The sequence below is a fragment of the Pinus tabuliformis genome, chromosome 7 (genome assembly GCF_031772625.1).
Source record: "Pinus tabuliformis cultivar Carrire ecotype Pingquan chromosome 7, CPIR1, whole genome shotgun sequence".
Classification (NCBI taxonomy): Eukaryota; Viridiplantae; Streptophyta; class Pinopsida; order Pinales; family Pinaceae; genus Pinus; species Pinus tabuliformis.
This window is the reverse complement of record NC_142293.1, coordinates 1341459144-1341467279: the sequence shown is the minus strand read 5'-3', so window position 1 is coordinate 1341467279 and position 8136 is coordinate 1341459144.

The window sequence follows — 8136 nt, the reverse complement described above, 5'->3', positions numbered from 1 at the left end:
CTGGATCGGGACTCACTTGGTTGTATCTCCTCCTGGATCTTCTTGTTATATCAATAAAACTATTTGAGTTTCTCCTACATGCTTGTGTATCAATGATGTTTTGTTATATTTGCATGTTTAGCTTAAATCTGATCCTAAGCTATTTATGAATGTAAATCTATGTCTTTGTGTAGTTTTCCTCTTCTGTGATCTTGCAGGAACTTGGTGAAGCTGGGCAAGTAAGGGAGAAGGTAGCTAGAAGCTGTCAAAGAGGAGAGCGATTGGATCAATGGACTAGCGCAAGATACAAGTTAGTTCATCCTATTCCTCTTCGTTTACATTTCATAAAGAAGAATATGAAAGTAGTTTTCCTTGTTTGTTGCTAAGGCACTATCACACCTTAGTGGGATAGGGGCGTTCTGAGTAGACACTTTTCCCAACAACAAAATGGCGACTCCACTGGGGATCGTGTCTAGTTAGTTTGTTTGTGTTTCTCTTGTTGTTTGTTTCATAAACACGGAAGTAGCAATCGAACTGCATTTGCCATTATCAAATGCAAAGTAGACACCTGCTACTTCAATCCATTCACTGGATTTGTTTATGATTTGAACAGCTGATTCACAAATGATCTGATTACCCTTTGTGATAGCTCTTAGTCCTCCTTTAAATCATCCCTCTGATTGTACCTTACTGATTGCTTTTACTCGGCCAAAAACCATAGATTAAGCTGCAAATCGTGACCTAGAACCCGGATAGAAGTCTCGTTTCTGCCCCAGCGCAGGCTCCGTGAAGAGGTTCTGCATTTCAACGCAGGTCCCGAGAGGGCTACCTGCGCTACAATTCAGTTTCTCTGTGCAACAGGTGCGCTGATCAGCCTTTACCCTGTGCAGCTGAGGTTCTTTGCTTCATTTTGTCCAGTTTTATCTCTGATTTTTGCAGCCTGTTATCAGTGTGTGTACCTGTCTGAAAACTCTTTTTCTTTGCCTTAATTCCGCCTTCCTTTGTACAAAAAGGATGTAGATGTTCTTTGTGTGTTTGTGACATCATTTACAGTTTTCCATTGAAAGAGTAGAATAGTCATACTGTCGTCCTTAGATTTAGATATGTCGTAAGTGTCGATTTTGATCTTAGGAGAAAGTTTATTTGCTGTTGACAGTTGATTATACTTTTTACTTTTGCCTTTGTTTTGAATTTTTCTATTTCTAGTGTCGAAACGAGTGTTTATTTCAAAATCATAAAGTGTCGTAATCTTCTCTACCTTTTTTATTTCAAAAAGAAGCTTGTTTGTGTTTTTCACTTGAAAGCAAATTCAGATTCGTACATCAACTTTCTTTTTAGGTATCAATATTAAGAAAGTAAAAACAAATACATGCATATGTGCATTTGCATATTGATAGTCTGTTTGGCTTGATTTAGGAAAAGTGCATCTACAGTGTGCTCTTTGCTCTTTGAGAAAAGATTGTGTCTTTCTTTTCCCCTTGTAGCTAGGATTTTCATTGCTGAAAAGAGATAAAAGACTTGTTTATCATCTTTAGATTGCATTTAGGAATTACATCTACATCTCGTGGTGATCCTAAAAGGCAAACTTCTAAGAAATATCAACTTAAAATAAATTGAATGAATCTAACAACACTTTGGAACTTAACGCACAACATAGAGGTCTAGGCTAGAGACGTGTTCCGGCGTCATAAAGCCTGGTAACTGTTGTCCTCACTGATGGTTGGGTGATTCCTCCACTGTGAGACGATAAGTGCCAGTACGGATTGTGCTCCCACGTACCGTCGAGTATATATTGGGAGACCCCTATAGGCTTAAAACCTTTTATCCATAGGAAGCCGTGTCAGCCGCCCTACTGATCGCAATGCACCGAACACAGCATTCGGAAGATTGAATGCCGTACCGTAAAACGTATTCTGCAGTTTTGTGATTGGTTTGGCACACCCTCTACCTAGATCTCCAGAGCAGTCCCTTTCGTTCCTTTTCAGACTCCTTAACAGAAAAGGTCCATCTGAGCACTTGTCACTTCAGGCTCATTAAAAATCGAAGGAGACTAGAGTCATCTTTTGTTTTTTCTCGACTCTTAAAAACTGAAAAAACGAGTTGTGTCAAAGCGTCTAAAATTTATTTTAAACAGAATAATCATCACCTTTCCCTCGTTGATCTTCGAAGTTAGTCTCCGTTCATCAAAAGTTCTTGTAGAATCGCTAGGAAATCTTTTGGATAGATTAGATATGTCCGAACAACCATCAACATCTAGGACTGTGTCATCCGATGCAGCAGTGGCAGAGCCTCCTGCTGCTACTCCAACGATGTTCTATGGTATACCAACTGTCCCGGCAAGTTATCAACAACAAGCCGGAGTCCAATCGGGGACTGTTTCGACGACATGGTCAGTTCCTATTTCTTCATCCGGATTATCATCTGGTATTTCTTATGTTGAAACTCAACAAGTTGATCCAATGTGTCTTCAAAGGCCAATCTACCCTTTAAGTACTGGATTTCCACCATATGGAGGGCAGTATGCCTTTTCATTGTTCCCTCCTGGAGAACAACCATATGGGAGTTTACAACAAAGTTCAGGTCAAACTGGAATTACATCCAGCGGTTGGGTACCAATACTGCCTCAGCAACCAAGGGTTGTATATTCAATGCAACCAGTCCACCCTGTGTCGAATATTCCCACTATACCTGCTATGGTGACTACATCGCAAGTACAAGCGTTACCTGTTGTATGTCAACCCCAAGTTTCTCAGGTTGCAATACAACAGCCTCTTGTCTCAACGACTCAATCACAACCTCAGGTTAGTGCCTCCTTATCTGGAGCGACTCAGGCTCAAACAAGTACTATGACTCCTCATCTTGGTCAATCATCCAGTATTGGACAACAGCAAATGGTCCAACAACCAGGGCTGGTTCAATCTCAACAACCGCCATTCCAACAATCATATCAAGGACCTGAGCAACAAGTCTTTGTAAGTAATGGGCAACCACATTTCCAAAGCGGTTATCAACAACCATATTATAGTGGTTATGCCCATCAACCTTGTCAAAGTTGCCAACATCAAATACATTATGCTGGTATGCAAAGACCCATTGCTCAGGCGATTCCATCTTATCCTGGGTACGCTTCGCCTAACCTGAATCAACAGTTGCCCTTTGTAGCAACTCTAGAATTACCAGATCTAAACCGGCTGACGAATGATCCAATTGCTTATGCCCCTTGGTGGCCAGCGATTCCGCATAAACTTCCGTCAGATATTCCTAAATTTAATGGAAATCCGGGTGAAGATCCGTCGAATCATATGATGACATTTCATCTGTGGTGTTCATCAAACACCCTAAACGATGATTCGATTAGGCTTCGCCTTTTTCAGAGGACGTTAACTGGTCCGGAAGCAAAATGGTATGTCGAATTGCCTAGAGCTTCATTCGACAACTTCAGTACCCTAGCCACAACCTTTTTAACCCATTTTCAGTTACCGATAAGGTACGAAACGGGAACCGAACTTCTTACCAACTTCAAACAAATGACGACCACTCACATATCTGATCATATACATGAATGGCGACGTCGTCGTAGAATGGTGAAAACGTATGTTCCCGATCAGCTTTTAGCTGAATGGTTTATTAAGTCATTACTGTCTTCCATCAAGGAAGATGTGGCAAAAGGGGGAGTCGTCACAGAAGAGCAAGTTATCGCTCGTGCGCAATATTTGGACTTGATTTACACTCAGTCCGGCACGCTCTACGATAAAATACCTGACGCCCCTAGACCGGAATTCTCAGTTCCTCCTCCTCCTAAATCAAACAATGACTCTCATGCCATCGATGGCGTGATTGACGCGACAGACACGAAATCGACAAAGGCTACATCTAAAAAGGCTTGTAAGGTTTCTAGTCAAAATGCAAATGAGGAACTTCTTGCCTCGGAAGTAAATGTGGTGTCAACTGACAAGGGCAAACAACTGAAGCAACCAGGGGGCAAGAAGAAAAAGAAAGGGAGAAAAAGGAAGCAGGATGAGGCATCTCCTGAAAAGCCTTCTACAAACCCTTCTGGGCAAAGGAAACCCCCTGCAGGGTGTCATATATGCGATGAGGATCATCGGACGAGAGATTGCCCACATAAAGCTGAAGTTAAGAAACTCTTTAAGAGTTCAAAAACCTCAGCAGTATTGACTGATCCATTTCCAAGCCCGGGAACCAAACTGGTTGCTAATCAAAATGCTTCCCGATCCCAAGTGCTTATGTTGTCTATCTCAAAGCAGCAAAATGATTCTTTGGCAAGGAATAAAGATTACGGGAATCCACAGGTGTCGAATAACAAGGCTAATGAACAACCTAGTAGTTCGACAACAACTTTGACCAAAGTTGTGCCACCCATCATTCCTGAACAAATGATAAAGTCGCCAAAGGGAGTAGTGCACAAATCGACATTTAATCCTCGTGAAAAAATAGCTCAGAATTATAATATAATAGAGGACCTGACCAAATCGCCGTTCGCTATGTCGACACTTGAGGTACCGCAAAATTGCCTCTCCCAAGAGCAAGCTTTATTATCAGCAATAGGTGGGATTGACCCAATGGATTCCAATCTTGTGGCCTTTAATCATAAAGGATATGACCCTCAGTTACCATCTAAACTAGCTTTCCTTATTCAAGTGAAAGCCTTCAACAAAACTGTTCATCAAACAATTATTGATGAGGGGGCATCTACATGTATTATGTCGATGAGTTGCTGGAAAACTTTAGGATCTCCAACCATGTCGCGATCTTCGACGACATTAAATGCATTCGAAGGAAGGACATATACACCATATGGTATCCTAAATAACTTGAAAGTTGAACTAGGAGGGAAAATAGTAGAAATAGATGTTGAAGTCATAGATGGGAATCTTGATTACAACATCCTACTAGGAAGACCATGGATATATGCCATGGCAGCTGTTGTGTCGACCTATTTCATAAAGATTGCATTTCCCTTTCAAGGAGGGATTACAATCATCGATCAGCAAAACTTCCTCCCCAATGGTTCTCAAGTTACTGGAAGCATTCCAATGATCAATGGAAGCAATCATTCGCTCCAAAATATCGGAGTAGGTCTCCTAAAAGACCCTGCCTTAATGGGTACTTTTGCCCTACCACCTCCGAGTAATCTGGCGGAAGTGGCCACAGTGGAATATGAAACCTTCTATATCTAATGGATTTGGACTCCGAGGACGGTTCTTATCTCGTGTCAACCTCGTTAAAAAATGAAACAAGGAGTCATGAGGATAGTTCTTTTACTATGTCAACCTCATTAAAAAATGAAACAATCCCCTTTCCAAATCTCAAAGGTAAACCTTCATTCCAACCACCAAGTTGAATGCAATGAAGCTTGGGGGGCATGCACCTCGATTTGCGTTATTATGCTGGGGGCATACAAACTTATCACGAGCAGTGTTACTGCAGGGTTCAAGCTCGTTAAAAAATAAACCCGCATCGAGCAGTTTTAGCACATAGTTCAAGCTCGTTAAAAAATAAACATAAGACATGAGCAAGTGTTTCCACCCGCGTTTAAGCTCATTAAAAAATGAACTATTCCCCGGTAAATAACCACTGTGAATGAAGCATTTCAGTCATTAAAACCTTGGTCGTGTTTGCACCGTCACCTCCACTTTTCCATTGGCCGATCATTCACCTCCATTTGATTGTTTACCCATTTTGAGGGACAGCTGCGAAGAGTGATTTCACTAGCCATCCTTGTGACACTGCCGTGATTAGAAAATTCCAAACCTTACCTGGAATCAGCTGCTACCCATTTTATCATTCGTTCCTCAAAAAACGAGTCTTCTTTAAGCTCTTTTCAACTGACTCATAAAATATGAAAAGATTGCCGAGTTTTGGCCTTCTAGCTCGCTAAAGGGACCGGAAGTGCTATCCCTCTTCTAGATTTTAATCTTTTTGGACCTGAGGGATTATTGCACAAAAAGACTGAGCGCTTGTGTTGCTCGGCTCGTTAAAACTATCGAAAATTCATCCCTTCTGTATTGTTTTATACTTTTTCGGACTTAAGGGATTAGATGACGAAAAAGGAATTCCGGAGTTAACTTTACGTACCTTTTCAGACTCTCTAAAAATGAAAAGGACCGAGTTATCTTTGTCGTTAGACTCGTTAAAAAGATTAATAGCCACAAACTTGTCTTTAGACGAGAACGAGTTTCACTATCGCTAGGCTCGTTAAAACATAGCGATGGGTTTGCCCGAAGGGCAAATTATAGAACAAGCATATGTTATCCTCCTCAAGCTTGAAAAAAATAAAGAGGTACTGGTCAGCAATGACTGGGGAAAAAATTGGGAAGAAACTCAAAGAATCTTTATTGGTAGCAAGTCGCTCTTGAACATGACACTTCCACTCCGTGCCTGAGTCGGGTTGGGTTGTTTCATTCATCGGTCACATCACCATGGTCACGCCATACCATCCACATTTGGGGTAAATGCTACCAATCCATCACATAAGTGTCACCGACATGTTCAAGAGAAGTCATCCAGAGAAGTCACCCGTGTTCCATCCACTACCATACATTATACTTCATTCCTTCATGACTGCCATCCTGAACCATATATCATCAGATCGTTTTCACCTCCATCAAAATCATTTGCTCCGTTCCATGTCATTGATGTGGGATTCATCAAGGCCCTCCTTTGACGGATCGCTTCTTGTCGACATCAGCTCATTATCCGAGAAGTTGATCTAGGAACACCCCATTCAGTACTTTGAAGCTTGCATGCCTCAATGGCAAGTTTCTCACTTCCGGCGACAGGTATACATCAATGACCTTCGACCGAAAGATTTTGCGTGGTGTTCGACGCCAAGTCCTTTATTCACACCACGTGAATTGTACTGCAGTACCTTGAGGGTCATCATCCTTATCGGTGATTCCTCTCGTGCTTGTTAACAGTTTACATCATCGACTGGTAATCAAGCGATGTCTTTCCATGTTCGACTTCAAAACATTTCTCACATGGATCGACTTGTACTTCGAGTGAAGATCGGACGAGATTGAAGACCTCGGATCTAGTTTCATCCATCCGGGCTGCGATATATATTCAGGAAAAATAAAAACATTGACATGTACAGCATTGCAGCACAGATAATCATCCCACCAAAAGGATGATGACTTCATCAGAATCATCAGTCTACCATCAGACGATTGTTTTTCCTATGTACATAAAAATGAATTTATAAAGCTGAGCATGGGAATGCCCGCCTCAGCTAGATCATGAAAACAGTATGAAGATAATGTATTGTATTGTATCTTATTACAGGTCTCCTCCCAGCAATGAAAGAACTTCGGATCCTCCTAATAAAGCATTTCACCCGATAAATGGCCTCATACTTTAGGGGGCAACTGTTATAGACATTTTTGTGCCTTACAGCTCTAAGCATGAAATGTCCATAAACCAAGGGATCCTAAGTCCCTAAAAGTGTTGTTCCTGCCCCTAAAGGAACAAGGTCAACCAATTACAGCTTCTCCCAGAAGTTCTCCACCAAAAACTACTCAGAATCAGTCAAATCAGGATCATTTCAGCTGCTCCACTAGCTACCTGCGTTGCATAGCACCCTAGTACACTAGCTAGGTGTGTTGCGACGCACCTAAATGCACTACCAAGGTGCGCTTAGCGGGAAATGACAAATGGCAGTGTCATTCCGCGAGGTGGACAGACAATGGAAGCTTCCAAAATCTTCCCCAATGACACTTGCCTCACTGAGTTCGACCAAGGATGAGTAAGAGGCTCTCAGTCTCCAAGTGGAAGCAAGAACTGACAAAGAGAAGCCACAAGTCAAATCATAAGCCGACTCATCCTCTTTGCATACATCTATATATGGATCCCTCATCCCAGAGATCCAGGAGGCTGGAATTTTGTACTTTGCAGAGAATTGCTGTTGGTTTTGAGATTGAGATCAGTGCATTGGGTGATTTATGCTTTGTTGGAGGTGAAGAAGGGATTCCTTTGCTGGGAGGTAGATGCTGGATCGAGACTCACTTGGTTGTATCTCCTCCTGGATCTTCTTGGTATATCAATAAAACTATTTGAGTTTCTCCTACATGCTTGTGTATCAATGATGTTTTGTTATATTTGCATGTTTAGCTTAAATCTGGTCCTAAGCTATTTATG